The sequence below is a fragment of the Staurois parvus genome, unplaced genomic scaffold, assembly GCF_062004578.1.
Source record: "Staurois parvus isolate SC_StPar_1 unplaced genomic scaffold, SC_StPar_1.0 ptg000032l, whole genome shotgun sequence".
In the NCBI taxonomy this organism is placed as follows: domain Eukaryota; kingdom Metazoa; phylum Chordata; class Amphibia; order Anura; family Ranidae; genus Staurois; species Staurois parvus.
Window position 1 is genome coordinate 576909 of NW_028317828.1, and position 16374 is coordinate 593282.

At 40.2% G+C, this 16374-nt stretch overlaps 1 protein-coding gene across 1 annotated transcript in view; it reads right to left on the reverse strand.

Moving 5' to 3' along the window:
* LOC149470725 (leukocyte antigen CD37-like) overlaps positions 1 to 16374 on the reverse strand; it is a 391182-nt gene that overhangs the window by 133674 nt on the left and 241134 nt on the right. The window lies entirely within an intron of this gene.

Genomic DNA, 16374 nt, shown 5'->3' on the forward strand with positions numbered 1-16374 from the left:
AATGTCAAAAATCTGAGAGCAACCCGTGCAATCCATGACTGTTGGCAACTATGCACTCTGTATGTAATACAGTCCTGGTATTTAATGAACAATATCCGAGAGTATTCTACAGGACACTAAATAATTTTTATATTATGTCTGCATTAACAATTGGCATTATTTAAGTGATATATCTCCACTTTTGTTGCACTATATCCGCATTTTATTATTAATTGTTGAATTTCATTCATTAATATTGGGCACCAGCTAATGCACTAGCACCAGCACATTCTGCGCATGCACTGTAATGTATTTATTGATATTCATAAGAGTTTATATGAAAGTATTTTACCTTGATTTGCATTTATTTAATACACATTGTTGGGATATAATGAATCATTTTTAGGTTTATTATTTAACACTTTATTATTGCTGTGGATTAGAGCAAGCGCCATATTGTTTACACTTTTTTCAGTTATTTATGTGGGGACACATTTAGTCAATGTGAGCAGCTGCTTGCATTGATATTTTGTATTTTTTATATTCTCTCTTATTTGCATTTTTCTGGTTTTATAGTGTTTTTTCTACCCCATATGAACTTTCTGATACACAAGTGGTAGTGGTAGAGCATAGCAGTGTGAATGGATTACCAGTGTGCTGATCAGCATGCTCACATTCCTTCGAGAAATACAAGCTGCCTGCTGTGGTGGCAAATGGGACTTGTAGTTCATTCATTCACAGATTCCTGTGAATAAATAAGGCAGGTGTGCAGGTGGAGCCCTGCACAGCTGCTCCATTTTCAAAATGTGACAACGGATGCAGGGATGGAATCCTCTGCTTGCTGTGACAGGGGAAGGGGGGGGTGCAGGAGCATATTGCATGTTACAACCTAAATATGGGTGTAATGTGTAATATGCTTCATAAAGTTAACTTATCCTTTAAACCCATTACCTGTCTGAGAAATTGTGACATGGTGGCAAAATAAGAGGAGGAAGAAAGAGGGCACACCTACCTAGTGCATTATCTTAAAGATCTTTATTGTAAAATAAGTAGAGTTACTACTCACAAGCATAAAAGAAAAGCACAAATCTGTGGCTGGGTACAACAGTCTTCCAGACCTAGGGGGAATCTCACCGGGGTCCCTGAAGGCTGACGCATTTCAAAGGATGTCCTTCTTCCTCAGAGCCTAGCAGCAAATGGTAATTTGGCCAACTTTATAATCTAATGCATCCCGTATTGATCTAAAGCTCCTCCCTCCATTTCCACACTTAAGAATGATTACCCATAAACTGATTCCCTGGTGGCAACAAGCTACTGTTCATGATGAAAGCTGTGCTGCTAGATAGCACCTGTACATAGCCAAATATGAAAACAGAAAGATATTACCCCTTTCCAATGATGGAATGTGCTCTTAGCCTTTCAGATGACAGGACCGCTTTACAAACGCAGGCGACCATAGTAGTACCCGCAAATTGCCTCCACTTGGGGGTCCCCACTGTGCTGGAACGTATGCCGCTATACAAATCAGGAAATGCAGGCCGACAGTGTGTTCCAGTGACGTACGTTCGGTATGCTGCTATGTCACTTCCGGTCCGTGGCCAGCCGCCATATTGGTGGAGTATTTCAATACAGGTCTAAATAAAGACCTCTCATTCTAGAAGGTGCATATTGTTTGCAGAAAAGATGCAATAGGAAAACTGGCAGATGATACTGCAATGAGTGTATACAATAATTGAGTGGCAAGCTCTTATAGAATGGGGTCTACCCTATAGGGTAACTTCCGTGTGGAAAAGGAGGGAGGAGGAAAGGAACACCGCAGCTCCCAGGTAGTGTACTTCATATGAGGAATGTAACAATAAAATATACCAAATACCAAGCAAAAGATATATAAACCCTTAAGTACTGTGTTTTTGTACAGCAGCTGCATAGAATATATATATATATATATACACACACACACACACAAATGATAATAGTAGTGGTTGATTTTGTATACATGGTAATGGCTCTGATTATCTACCAAAGCTTGAAATGTACCCATTATTCATGACACATATATTTCTCCCAATAGGCAGTGAAAACATTTTTTGCTTATGGAGTATGACACTATGTAGTGCCTTTTGAAGTTATTGATCAAAACATAACTTTATTTCAGCAGCAGACCAGCCTAGCCGCCTGTTAAGAGTTAAATTTTCTTGATTGAGATTCAAAGAACCCTCTAGTGAAGACATGCAAATAATGGGTGAAGGGAACTTTTCCCAGAGACAATAGACTGTTTGACTATCCACAGGTGGTCTAAGACCAACAATTCTGAGGTTTAAATTGGCGACTATGAGACTAACTAAAAGATACATATATCAACAAATACTGTTTGTATATTGAGGTTGGGGAAAATGCATATACAAAAGTTAATCAGACAGTCAAATAAGACGTTAGACCTTTAAACATTGAGTCATCACACCTAACCAAAAGACAATGATGAGACGGAAACCTAACTGGCTAAAGGTTCACTCGAAACCTTGGAAAGTGTGATGAACAAACAAACTTCTCGAACTGTCACAATATACTATTATCCACTAAGGTTACAAGTATAACTGGTTGTTTACCCTAACTCCTACACAATGGACAGGTAAACAGAGGGTCTTTCCTACTATTGAGTATTGAGATGAGGAAAAGTAAGATATATTGTGAATTAGCATCAGTTGTATGTTGTATCAGAAAACAAATGCTTTCACACAAGTTTGTATCTCAGGGAAATGAATAACTGAATATACATATATCTTTAATAGTCCTATCCAGAACATTATAGGTATAATCAAATATATATTTGGATAAGACGTATATTTAATACCTGAAATCACCTTGAATTCCACCCGAGGTGTGAGTCATCATAAATACTCAAATTGTTCTATGGTACATGACTGCCATCTGCCGGACAGGTGAGAGATAGCTTAGGTACATACACTTCTCGACCGGCCAATCAAAAGCCTGTTGGGAGGGTCTCTTAGAACAATAGTTTAGATGGTATAAAAAGCCATGCACCTCATTTGAAAAGAAAAAGACCTGGAAGAAACTCATTGAAAAACCCTCACTGAAAACCTCACTGAGAAAAAAAGAAGAACCTGACTGAAAACTGATTGAAGAAGCTGAAGACATCTGAAGTGGCTGAAATCCATTTCTGCTGAATAACCATTCTTTCATCCTTTCAAAATTTTTAAACTTTCTACTAAACTTCTACACCTCTGAATCTGTACTATACTACATATCTATCACTTGTCCCTGTGGCCATCATTCTAAAGGCGTTCCATTGCCAGCTGAATCCACTGGGAAAGTGTCATAGTCCAAGTTCTGGGTGTGGTGAGACTGTCCATTTAATTTTGTATTGCATATTTCCTCTGTTGTTTAGAGTGATAAGAATTACCTTAGAGTGATAACAACTGTATTGGGTGTTCATATATATATATATATAGAGAGATCCCGTATTACTGTTAGATATTGTTGGTGGCATATTACAAATTTTTCATATTTCATAAATTATTAAATATTAGTAATTAGAGTATAATTTATCAGGGAATATCTTCTCCCATTCCTATGGCCACGGGATGTGAGAAAATAACCTCTGAGATACTCTAAATTATTAGTTATTACTAAATTTAATTTTTAATAATCATTATCATCTAGAAAAATTGTTATCTTGTTTTTCATTATTTAGAAATATTGTATCGTGTATGATATTGGTATAGTATATCTTTGATCGTGTGTACCAGTATTCATTCATCACCAGTCTTTTGTGTTTTGTGTTAATATATATATAATTTTTGTACATAAATAAATTTTTATATTTATCTATTATAAGGCAAATTTTGTGTGTATGGTACGAAATCATACTGGCTAAAAGGATTCAAGGTATAATAATAAGTGGTGATCAAATTATCAAGGTGTCTAAATTATTGGTTCACTAAATATTTGCCGTATTTTAACGGCTGGAGGCACTGTAATATTTCATCTAAGGGAAAGGGACACCGCCCTTTATAAGTAGAATAAATCCTTACATAAAGCACCACAGAATAAATTTGGAGGCACTGCTGAGAGCCATAGAAATCGTACCATAATACAAAACGCACTGGTGATTGTATATTTGTACACTTTGTCAAACATATATTTTGTATCAAAATGGCATCCAGTAATCACGGATCCACCTCTTCCAAGTATAGCGAGGAAAATTTGGCGGCCCAGAATATTGAGGAGGAAACTCTTAGGCCAGCCCGAAAAGCCTGCGGTACTTGGCAGAGGTATGCAGAATGTGCAGTAATAGATTATCTCCGCAAGAGATTAGGTTTGGGGGATAGCAATAATGAATTCGTGGATGAAGAGAAAAAGCAGGCTATGAGCACCTTTGAGGACCTGTTCAACCAAAAGGGTCGGGTTGTTGAGTTTTTAGTAGCATTTGCTAGAACAGAAAGTAATAAAAGCCGTGACAGACTTCTCCTAGAAGCCTGGCCTATGTTATGGTTTATGAGCAATGGAGCTGCCCAGCAAACCATAACTTTAAGGGAAGAGTTGTCAGAAGCCCGCCTCCTTTTGGAAAGCAGAAATCAGGACATTGAGTCTTTGAAAGGGAAGCTTGGTCATGCTGGTATTCATCTAGATGAATCCAAAGAGCATCAAAATAGATTGGTCAGAGACATTCAATGTGCTCAAGATCTGTATGAGGAAAGTTGTCAGGAATTAAAACAAGTTAAAAAGAGATATCTGGATTTAAAAAGAGAAATGGAGTACTTCAGATCAGAAAGGTTATCTCCTGTTGAAATTAAAGTTCACCCAGGGGATAAGCATGACCAGTCAGAACTTGCGTTGGTAAGATCTGAGCAGAAAACTCTGGAGGAGCAGATTGTGAGGTTAACGGCCCAAATAAATGCGGAGGTCCAAAACCGGACCAACCCAGTCAAGCAGGAGGCTGATGAGCGGGGATACCCGTATCACAGTGAAGTACCTGATAGTGAGGCAGAGACAGAATATAGGTCGCCCCCTAGGCTCCCAAGATATACTCCAGAGCGCTCAGAAGAAAAGTGTGAGGTTTCATATAGGCAAGAAGGGAAATCCCAGGGGTCATTCAGAAGATATGACACCCCAAAGGTCATTAAGTTCCTGAAGGACACTGTTCCTATGTTTACTAAGAAAGGGTCCCTCGAGATCACCGAACACATGAAAACATACGAACAGACGTTAGAAATTCTGGGCATTAGAGATGACCACACCAAAATAGAATTGCTGCCATGGGTATTTGAAGAAAAATACCGGCAATTCTTTGATACCTTGAGGACCTATTCTAATCAGTCCTGGAGAGAGGTTAAACATAAGTGCCACATGGAATTTGGGCCTTATAAAACTGTAACCTCTGCCAAGGCTGCGGCCTACAATTTAAAGTGTGGTCCTCACCAAAGCCCTGCAGAATTTCTGGCTGTCCTCAGAAATGCCTATTTCCTGGCTGAAAAGGATTCCAATCTTGACCAGCCAGAATTCAAGACCTTATTTTATGAAGCATTACCTGCTTACATAAAATTGGGACTTGCTCAGGATTACAGAAAGGGATGCTCTCTTGATTGGTTGGTGAGAGAGAGTGACTATTTGTTCTCAATCCAACAGTCCAGCGAGGGCGGGATAAAAAGAGAACCCAAGAATAGTCCCAAGATAGTAGCAGCCACTACCGTTTCCCCTCCAAATCCAAATTTGCAGGCGGAGAAGAAATCATATGCGGAAGATCTCCGTGGGGGTAAAACCAATGGTTCCCCTAGATTTGTACCTCAAACCCAGCGAGTGAAGGAGGTCCATAACTTTGCACCCCAAAACCAGTGGGTGAGGAAGGATAGACAAAAGCAAGGGAACTACGGTAGTGGAAGTGAAAAGAATAAAAAGTATGGAAAGGGCCAGTATAGTGATGAGAATCAAAGGGGTCAATGGTATCCTCGGAGGTTCTATTATCCTCGCAAGACCAACATGGGAATTTTTATGGGAACCCCAGTTTCAATAGGAACCATAATTTCAATAAGAATCCCAATTTTAATAAGAACTCTGACTTCCAAAGATTCCCTCCACGCCAGGAACACCCTCAAAAATGGCGTCGGGACCGGAGCAGTAGTTCTGACTCTGAGTCTCATTACCAGTCCCGTCCAAAATACAAACGTAAGTACAGGAAAAGGAAGAATCAACAGAATGACTCCTCTAAGCGTATTGAGCAAATAGAGGCACAGGTCAGCAAAATGGCTGAACAAATGGACCGGCTTGTCACTAACTATTCTTCCAATCCTTTTTTAGGAACAGCTCCTGTGACCAACCAAGGGTCACAGAATTAACAGGCAACCAAGCCTTAAACCAACAGGGGAGAACACTGAGTCAAATGACAGGAGATGTGTGTCCCGTCCCTGACACGCCTACTAATGGAGAATCTAGTTCTCAGGCAAAGGGGGACCCGTTGTTGTTTATTAACGATTCTCCTGTTTTTCAGTGTCCATCTATTTCCCCTAATATAGTCGCGGCATCGGAAGTCGTCGGGATTGACAAGCCAGACGGAGCACCAACTTCTAGTTGTGCTTCTGTCTTGAAACAGTCCAAGAATCCCACCAGGGAGGATAAGGGTGATGTGTCCACCACATGCGGTGAGATAAGAGCCAGTCATATGTCATTGAAGGGCCCACAGATCTTCAACCACGCTAATTTCATGTGTGAGCTGACTGAATCTGATGGGAGATATTATGCCACAGTGCAGGTGCAGGATGCCAGTGATCTCTCTATTGTCGGCCTAATAGACACTGGATCCCAAGCAACCATTATGTCACAGGAACATTTTGATAAAGTGGCGAATGTCATGCCCACCAAGCCAAGACTTAAAAGCTTTGACAGCTCATTGATTGGTGTAGGTGGAGACCCTTTACAAGTCACAGGTACCGCCTGGCTCAAAATTAAACTGGGTAACAAGGAACTGAGACACCCTATCATCATTGCCAGCATCTCCCAGCACCACATGATCATTGGGATGGACTTTCTAAAAAGGCTGAACACAATAGTTGACTGTGTGAACCAAGTACTGTGGTCACATTTAAATCCCCCGATTAAATATGGGAAACTTAAAACTCCCCATTCCCGACAACACTGCCACCTGGTGGAAGAAAGGCCTGGATCATTAGAAATCCATTTCAGGAATAGTCAACTTCCTGATGAAACGGTTATCAAACCTGATGACCATAACCCTATCAGAAGAGATGAGGATCACATTTTTAGAATTCCCCAAGATAAAATAAAAGATATTTCCCTCCAAGATGACATCCTTACGATATCTTTTCATCAGGAGGATAAACCAAGGAAAGGGGGAGATCACACCCAATTCTTGACAAGCATTGAAAGGGTTAACAGCGACTTGTTTATCCCCATCCGGATAAATGGTCTTAATAGGTCAAAATATGCCAAACTAGATTTGAGACAGGAACACAGCTTTGTAAGCCATGGGCTGATAAAACACCTGACCGAAATGGAAATGATCCGTTTCTCCACACCTCAGCGTCATTGGATTTCAGACTCCATTGATGACTCTGATGATTATAATTCAATAGCTAGGTGTCTCTTAAACGTCACTATAGGAAACAAAACAGCCACCCATTTGTTCCTAGTCTTGGATAATCCCCAAACTAAAATTTATTTTGGCAACGATGTATTACATCGATTTGCAATGCAAGTCGACCTAATTAATGACTGTTTATGGAGTCGACTAAAGGGGGACCCCGAGAAGTACCAAAATCTGGACTTAGCCTTAGAATCCCAGCAACAGATGCCTTATGCTGTTGAAGTCCAGGTAGCCCAGAAGATTACAATTCCTAAGGGCATAAATAATTTCATACTCCCCATCCAAGTTAAAAAGGGACATAGACTGAAGGGGTCAGATGCATTAGTATGCCTCACCCATAAAATGCAGGGGGAAGGACTGAACATTACACACACGCCCCTAGTCAACACACATCAGTTCCCGATGTACATTTACATACATAATCTGTCCAATCAGGACATCGTCTTACCCAAAGAGACCCTTATTGGTCTAGCGGTAGAGACTGAATATTACACCTTTGGGGTCACTAACCAGGTGATTGGACTCATCCCCGATGAATATTTATCGGAGGAACAATTAATTGAACAAACATTCATTACCAGAGGGTATTTTCACCGTAGAGTCCATTTATCCTTTCGATTCTAAAGATGGTACCTGTCGAATCGAAGAGACATCAATTGTCTTTGATCACCCAATCAAAGAACAAGAGTACCCCAAAGAACCTGGATGGCAGGAGAACACACACACACATCACATGCCCAATGACCTCACCACAAAACTTGAAGAGGCATATGAGATAGGTCAGCCAGAAAGCTTTCCTGGATTCAAGGAGTTAGTTGAAGAGATGGTAGTCCTCGCTGATGCGTGTTCCAATGATCTCGACCGACAATTGCTCCGAGAGCTTCTCCTTGACTTCCAAGAGATCTTTGCCAAGGATTCTTATGATTGTGGGACTACTGACCTACACATCGCTAGGATCCAAACAGATCCAGATGCCCCACCAGTATTCGTAAGACAGTATAGGTTACCATTAGCTTCCTATGAATCTCTAGCTGAGATTATCAGGAAGTTACATGAAAGGGGTATAATTAGGCCCATCCACAGCTCCTATAACCACCCGATCCTGGGTATTTTAAAACCCAATGGACAATGGCGGTTGTGCGCTGACCTCCGTCAGCTGAACAAACGTGTGTACATGTCAGGATGGCCTGTTCCATACATAGACCAATGTCTAGCCCAGCTCCAAGGATCCCAAGTTTTTACAGCCTTGGATTGTGCACAGGGGTATTGGACCATTAAGGTGAGTGAGGAAGACCAATACAAACTGGCCTTCAGTTTTGGAAATCAACAGTATTGTTGGGTGCGAATGCCTTTTGGATTCATAAATTGACATGAATTTGCTGTGTTCATGCACAAGGCCATGCCAGACGCCTTCGAAAGGGGGACGTTGGCATATGTGGACGATATCTTGATCAAAAGTACTGATATGGCCAAGCATATTACAGAACTTCGGCATGTTTTGGGCCAATTAAAAGCAGCAGGAGTTAATCTGTCCTTACAAAAAGCCCAGTGGTGTCGCACGAAGGTAAACTTCCTAGGCCATGAAGTTACTGCTGAAGGTTTGAACCCACAAAAGAAGAAGGTAGAGGCGGTTCTAAACTGTAAAGTCCCTACTAACCTTAAAGAATTGAGATCATTCCTAGGTATGGTAAACTACTCGCGTAAGTTTATTGATAATTACGCCGAGATAAGCAAGCCACTGCTTCACCTACTGAAGAAGGATGTCGAATGGTCGTGGGGTAAGAAACAGGAAGACGCCATGAAGGAGTTAAAGGAACGTCTTACACAAGCGCCGTGTCTCGGATATCCTGAAGGGGGTAAAAACTTCTATCTAGAGACAGGGTTTACGCAGGTAAGTATGAGTTCCGTTCTTTACCAGAAACAAGATGATGTCAGTAAGGTGATTGCCTATGCCAGTAAAACTTTGTCCCCGGTAGAAGTAAAATTCAGTGACTGTGAAAAAGCTCTATTGTCCACCGTGTGGGCATTACAGAATTTCCGCAGTTACATTCAAGGAGAGAGAATCATTGTTGAAACGGCACACCAGCCTTTACAGTATTTAAAGAGTGAACGTATCAGGGGAGGAAATGTGTCTAATAGCCGCATCACTGCTTGGACTTTGTCTTTGCAAGGGTGGCCTCTTGAAATTCATTATAAACAGAACAAGGAAAGTTCAGTAGCCCAGGGCCTAGCCGAGCTCCATGATTGTTCCGCAACTACGCATGCTATGGAAGCCCCGGACACTGACTTTTTGGAAGAACAACTGTTCTCTCCCTACAAGGTTTATGATGAAGAATACTGTAAACAGCTGCCGTGTGTATATGTGGATGGTTGTGCTTTTCATCACAAGGATGGGGAACAGCTCCAACTAGTGGCAGGCATTGGAATCGTTTGGACCCAAGGTGTCACCCCAATTTTTGTGGGATACAAACTTGGACCAAAAAGCAGTCAGGTTGCTGAACTTACTGCAATCCTTAGAGCAGTTGAGATGGCTATAGAGTTCAACATTAAAGAATGTGCCATCATAACTGATTCCAATTATGTCAGGAATAGTTTTGTGGAATATTTCCCTAGGTGGAAGCGAAACAACATGAACAAGAGTAATCACAAACCCGTGAAACATGGTAAGCTCTTTTGTCACATCGATGAACTGGTAAGGTCCAATGATATCACCCTTCACTTCAAAAAGACCAAAGGCCACTCTAAGGTTCTAGGTGCCGAAAAAGAAGGGAACGATCTGGCCGATTCTCTAGCCAAGGAAGGGGCAATAAATTGTTAGACATCGATCAATTTTTAGGTAACGTACAGGTTGAAGCTATCACCAGGCAACAGGCCAGAACAGCTGGTGATCCAAATGCATTACAGTGGAGTCACGATTCTCCTAGTGAGGATTTAATTACTGCCCAAAAAGAAGACCCAATAATTGGCTTGTTTTATAGTCATATAGAAGATCCCAACCAAAATCCCATAAATAAGGACGTATGTAGTGGGAAGGAAGATTTACGTATCTTAATGAAATCCAAATCTCAATTCTCTTTGTACCAGGGATTGTTGATACGAACCTCAAAGGGTGGCGTACAACAATGGGTCGTCCCACTTAAATTTAGAGGTTTGATGCTACAGCATGCCCATGATGCTCCTACTTCCGAGCATCATGGAGAGAAAATCACGTATGAGATCCTGCGGGATTATGCCTACTGGCCGCATATGTAACGTGATGTGAAGGAGTACTGCCAAGGTTGCTTAATATGTCCCCAATTTCATCCTACCAAACCAACTCACAGAGCACCTCTCCAGAAAAGGGGGATATGTATGCCTTGGTCAGACCTTCAAATGGATTTTATTGGGCCCGTAACAAAATCTTCACGAGGAAATCGGTATATGTTAACAGTTACATGTTTATTTACCAAGTATGTCGAATGTATACCAGCACCAAATAATAGCTCCGAGACATGTGCTGCATTATTAATAAATCATGTATTTTCACGTTTTGGTCTCCCACAGAGGATAGAATCTGATAGAGGATCGCACTTCACTAGCGAAGTGATGGCCAAATTGTGGAAAGTTTTGGGGGTTAAAAGGAAATTGCATATCGCCTATCGGCCAGCCTCTAGTGGTGGAGTAGAACGATACAATCAGACCATCGTTAACGTCCTTAAGAAATTTGTGAAGGAAACAGGCAAAGACTGGGATGTAAAACTTCCGCTGGTCCTGATGGCGTTGAGGGCTACTCCGAATACAGTTACAAAAATGTCATCCTTTGAACTGATGACAGGTAGACGGATGGTACTGCCCCAGCACTTATTGTATCGCACTACAGATCAAAATTTGATCAATGCCACCACCACACACCAATACATAGAGGATTTACGTAAACATTTGCAATATGCTTTTGCTTTTGCCCAGCGAAATTTGGAAAGGGCTGCAACTAGTGCTAAGACATACTATGATCTCAAAACCTCTAAGAAGGAATATGAGATTGGTGACAAGGTCTATTTATACAACTTTGCAAGAGACCAGGTCAAGGAACGGAAATTCCTTCCATCTTGGAAAGGTCCGTTCTCTATCATTGACAAGATTTCTCCGGTCGCATATAAATTACATATTCCCTGGTATGGTGAAATCAGTGATAGATGGGTGCACATCAATCAATTACGTGCTTGCCATCCGAAGTCTCAATTGCAGTTGTTGGAAGACTAACCCACCAGTTCCTATCTGGAGATATTGAGATTATTAAATTTCCTTTGAACATTATCATTCAATTTTTGCCTTACAGGATCCAGTAACATAATTGTATATATCCAATACTTAAACTGTTTATTTTTAATAATTTTAGAAATGACGGCCCAGGCGATGACCAGACCGGCGATCGGAGGTGTCGATGACCAGACCCTAGAAGGAAGCTATGATGTCCTGTGGGAAAGACCAGATGCCAGAGATCAATCCGGAAATGATAACCTGATGTCCCAGGCCACCAAGGGCCAGTGCAGAGGAAAAGACCCGCCTAGGAGACCGTCTAAGAGACCTGTCGTGCGGAGGACCCCATGGACCCCGAGGTGGATGTGCCAGGCCAGGCCGGCCTCATCGCAAGACCAGGATCGTCATCAGAAGTGTCCGTCTGAGAACGCCGAGTCAAGTTGAGGACCAAACCAGCATTACCGCTGCCACTTTTCTATTAAAAAATTCTTTATTTTCATTCACCCCATATGGAGAAGACAAACGGTCACCCTAGACAAAAGTCCCACTCATGGTTTGCGATATAGACACCCATCTAGACGTGCCTGTACCCCAAAAAAGGGGGATTTGTAGTGCCTTTTGAAGTTATTAATCAAAACATAACTTTATTTCAGCAGCAGACCAGCCTAGCCGCCTGTTAAGAGTTAAATTTTCTTGATTGAGATTCAAAGGACCCTCTAGTGAAGACATGAAAATAATGGGTGAAGGGAACTTTTCCCAGAGACAATAGACTGTTTTACTATCCACAGGTGGTCTAAGACTGACAATTCTGAGGTTTAAATTGGCGACTATGAAACTAACTAAAAGATACATATATCAGCAAATACTGTTTGTATATTGAGGTTGGGGAAAATGCATATACAAAAGTTAATCAGACAGTCAAATAAGACGTTAGACCTTTAAACATTGAGTCATCACACCTAACCAAAAGACAATGATGAGACGGAAACCTAACTGGCTAAAGGTTCTCCCGAAACCTTGGAAAGTGTGATGAACAAACAAACTTCTCGAACTGTCACAATATACTATTATCCACTAAGGTTACAAGTATAACTGGTTGTTTACCCTAACTCCTACACAATGGACAGGTAAACAGAGGGTCTTTCCTACTCATGGGAATTTTTGTTCTAAAACAAAAAGGTTAAACTTAGGACATATAAGGCTGAGAACTGGATATATCTACCCACAGAGATATTATCAAAAAGCATATTATCAATGGGATGTTATAAAGAGTATGTTTCACACACAACAATATATTCAGCAGAATGAGGATTGTATATCACTAACTTGAGTATTGAGATGAGGAAAAGTAAGATATATTGTGAATTAGCATCAGTTGTATGTTGTATCAGAAAACAAATGCTTTCACACAAGTTTGTATCTCAGGGAAATGAATAACTGAATATACATATATCTTTAATAGTCCTATCCAGAACATTATAGGTATAATCAAATATATATTTGGATAAGACGTATATTTAATACCTGAAATCACCTTGAATTCCACCCGAGGTGTGAGTCATCATAAATACTCAAATTGTTCTATGGTACATGACTGCCATCTGGTGGACAGGTGAGAGATAGTTTAGGTACATACACTTCTCGACCGGCCAATCAAAAGCCTGTTGGGAGGGTCTCTTAGAACAATAGTTTAGATGGTATAAAAAGCCATGCACCTCATTTGAAAAGAAAAAGACCTGGAAGAAACTCATTGAAAAACCCTCACTGAAAACCTCACTGAGCAAAAAGGAGAACCTGACTGAAAACTGATTGAAGAAGCTGAAGACATCTGAAGTGGCTGAAATCCATTTCTGCTGAATAACCATTCTTTCATCCTTTCAAAATTTTTAAACTTTCTACTAAACTTCTACACCTCTGAATCTGTACTATACTACATATCTATCACTTGTCCCTGTGGCCATCATTCTAAAGGCGTTCCATTGCCAGCTGAATCCACTGGGAAAGTGTCATAGTCCAAGTTCTGGGTGTGGTGAGACTGTCCATTTAATTTTGTATTGCATATTTCCTCTGTTGTTTAGAGTGATAAGAATTACCTTAGAGTGATAACAACTGTATTGGGTGTTCATATATATATATATATATAGAGAGATCCCGTATTACTGTTAGATATTGTTGGTGGCATATTACAAATTTTTCATATTTCATAAATTATTAAATATTAGTAATTAGAGTATAATTTATCAGGGAATATCTTCTCCCATTCCTATGGCCACGGGATGTGAGAAAATAACCTCTGAGATACTCTAAATTATATACTCTAAATTCATTATTTAGAAATATTGTATCGTGTATGATATTGGTATAGTATATCTTTGATCGTGTGTACCAGTATTCATTCATCACCAGTCTTTTGTGTTTTGTGTTAATATATATATAATTTTTGTACATAAATAAATTTTTATATTTATCTATTATAAGGCAAATTTTGTGTGTATGGTACGAAATCATACTGGCTAAAAGGATTCAAGGTATAATAATAAGTGGTGATCAAATTATCAAGGTGTCCAAATTATTGGTTCACTAAATATTTGCCGTATTTTAACGGCTGGAGGCACTGTAATATTTCATCTAAGGGAAAGGGACACCGCCCTTTATAAGTAGAATAAATCCTTACATAAACCACCACAACTATCGGTGGAACTAATTACATAGGATATAAACTGGGTGAAGAAAGTAAATGGTATATGTTGGCACTAGCACATATAGACTAGTGAATAATATTGTGAATCTCTGGGTCTTCATTGAGACCAGTAGGGGATAGATTACCAAATGTGAAGATGCAAGGTTTTTTGATGCCTTCTACCTGTATCTAGATCCCCCTCTATTGCCTCAATCCTAAATACTTTCAGTCCCTGGGGGGCATTATGGTGTGCATCACTGAAATGTCGAGGGATAGAATATTTGTCCTTTTTAATAATCCCACATTTATGTTCTCCTATTCTGACTCTTAAAGAACAAGAGGTGCAGCCTACATATAGTAGGCCGCAAGGGCAGAGGAACCCACACACTATGTATGCCATGCTACAGTTTATAAATTGTTTAAATGTATGGGATTTTCCATTAGTACCCATAACTGTCTGTTTACGATGCCATATATAGGTGAAGGTGCCGCAATTCCTGACTCCACATTTATAACTGCTATTCTGGCCAAAAAGAGTGGTCCATTTTTTACTTGCCTGTAGTGTTTCTTTTCGTAACCCTGCTTGGTGTCACTAAACTTCTCAAGTCATGAGGTCTTCTATATACTATGTTCAGTTTTTTCCAACAACATTTCTCTTATTTATTTCAGGTACTTATATAGCACCATCAATTTATGCAGTACTTAACACATATATATTGAACATTCACATCAGTCCCTAACCCTCAAGGGGTGTACAGTCTAAGGTCCCTAACTCACATTCATACATACACATATTAGGGCCAATTTAGACAGAAGCCAATTCACCTACCAGCATGTCTTTGGAGTGGGGGAGGAAACCAGAGCACCTGGAAGAAACCCACACAAGCACAGGGAGAACATACAAACTGCATGCAGGAGGCGCCATGGTTGGGAATCGAACCCATGACCCATTTACTGCAAGGCAGACGTGCTAACCACTAAGCCACTGTGCTGCCTCTTAATACAGGGTCTTGTTTTCAGATGTACAAGTTTATCTTAACAGTATGTTCAGTTTTGAAATGATTTGCTGGTGTAACGAGTAATGAACCTAACCTTATGTTTAATCGGTTCACTTTTGTCTGTATGTTTACTATGAGGGTCTGGTGTCTTGTCATAGTCTAAGAAATATTTATTGTATACATCTTCTATATGGGAATCATTATACCCCTTCTCTCTGAACCTATTTTTAAGTATGCTACTTTGCTCCTCATAGTCCTTTTTCTCAGGTACATGTTCTCTATAATCTACAGAATTGGCCATAGGGCACGTTGTATATCCATCTAGGATGGTGACTGTTGGATTTTAGACACATATAATACTTCTTTTAGTGTCTTGAGGCAATTATGAATGAAAGAGCCGTTGAAATAAAAAATAAAGTGTGATTTTATTCTATCACACAATGGCTTAAAATAACAATGTAAAGCGTATCATGAACAGTTCCATGTAGATAAAACTACTGTAGAAATATCAAGCAGAAGTTTAAAGAAAAAGTCACTATTATTGTCATAACTGTCTGACCGTGTGCAACGTCCATCTTCTTCTTGTCCTTCACGAGACTCAGGGACGAAACCGGAGATAGACGGAAGTGATGATCTTGTCTTCAGTAAGCACCTGTTCCAGCTTCTCACACGTGTGTGTGCGTGTGTGTCAAAGTGTCAGTGTTAGCGTGTGAGTGTCTCCTCTGTCCCTTATGGACCTTTTATATAGGAACAAGCGTCATACCTAGTGATCTTAATACCTTTTATGGAAATTATTACTGCTTAGCAAAGCAGTTTCATAGAAGAGAGTGGACGCTATATATGTGATGTTTGATGGACAGGTA